We start from the raw sequence: 1,636 nt of genomic DNA on the forward strand, positions 1-1,636 counted from the left end.
GAACACTGTCAACGACCCACCAGAAAATCTGGAATTGCTCAGCACACAGCTCGAACACTCGAACCTCGCAATTTGCAAAGGTCCAGTGTGTTACACTAACTCCGGAGTGCCGGCTTGTTGGGAGCGACCCTCACAAGCATGTGCGAATGAGCACAAATGGCAAACAAGCATAATCAAAAGCTCAAGAATCCGATCCTCATGTCTCAAACATGGAAAGCTACTAGTAACCCAACGGTCTAGCTCTATGTTACAACGTGATATCCCAATACTCACTTGCTTAGTGCCTCTTTATGACACTTAAGCACCACAACTAATCAAGCCCAAATCATGTTCTATGTCCCCAATTAAGACATTAATACCAATGCTCACTATGGCCCGAGCCCAATGCCTCTTTATGACATTGGCCCAAATTCTCAAATAGTTTAAGTCCCTAAGCCTCTCTAGGCTTCCAAAGTCCCTAATGTCACAATTGGGCATAAAGGTTAAATGCATGATAGCAATGTTTATTTTCATGATAGGAATTATGGTTCCAAATCTCAACCAGAATGCTATGTCTCACATGCATGCACTCTACCACATAGAGGTCCAAAAATTTACTATACATTACATATGCATGTTAATCATTCTAAAATTCATAATAAATATATCTAACATGATTATGCATGCTTTTTCATTTAACGATACTCAAATCATCACAAATAAGATTTTCTCATTATGTGGCTAGGTCAAACCCACCGAACCGTCGCGGAGTCCTTCGTTTCGCCGAACGGAGTTGTCCACGAGTCTCTAAGTACCCTAAAAGTAAGGAGCGAAGAGATACACGAGCATTACGAACAACTCTATGCTCAAACATTAACCATCACAAGCAAAGGGGCAAAAACTCACCTAAGGAGTAGAAAATCTCTCTCAAGCTCCAAAAGAAAGCTAGAACCCTTCCAATCTAACCCAAAGGAAGATTCTAATCCAAAAAATTGAGCCTCAAAAGCCCTAGATCAAAAAGCCCCAAAATCAACCCTAAAATCCCATTCTAGGGTTCCATCTCCTAAAAACCTTCAAATCATGAAATCTTGGAAAAAGAACAAGTTGCTTACCTCCTAGAAGCTTCAATCTTGGTTCAAAACCCTCTAGGTTCCAAGATCTCGCCTCAACTATGCTCCAAATCCAAGCTCCAAGCCACCAAAAGGAGGAAGAGAGGGTATGGGTGAAGTTCCAAGCCTCCAACAAGCTCTCTCCTCCATCTTCTTCCTCTCCTTCTTCTTCTTCTCTCTCTAGGAGCAAATGAAATGGTGGAATGAGGGAGGAGAGAAGAAGAAGTTGTAAGAAAATCATGTGTACGCAGCGGAAGAAAATAACACAATTAAAAGTTTTCTTGAAAACCAAAGATCACCTCGTGTTTCATTTTAGATCATTAATAATAGATCTAATTGATCTAATCAAATAGGATCTATATTATTTTATTTTACCTAGCGCGGGTCGAGGTCACCGCGAAGTCGAAAATCGTTGGTAAAAATTTCTTCGTCCTCGGTTAGCCACGCACGTACCCGGCCTCTACTCGCGTCCACACGAAATCACGCCCTTGATCGAAATAGACGACAGCTTCAATCCGTAATCCGATCACGAATTAACCCTTGCGTCG

This window comes from Ananas comosus, linkage group 5 (assembly GCF_001540865.1).
Source record: "Ananas comosus cultivar F153 linkage group 5, ASM154086v1, whole genome shotgun sequence".
Lineage (NCBI taxonomy): Eukaryota > Viridiplantae > Streptophyta > Magnoliopsida > Poales > Bromeliaceae > Ananas > Ananas comosus.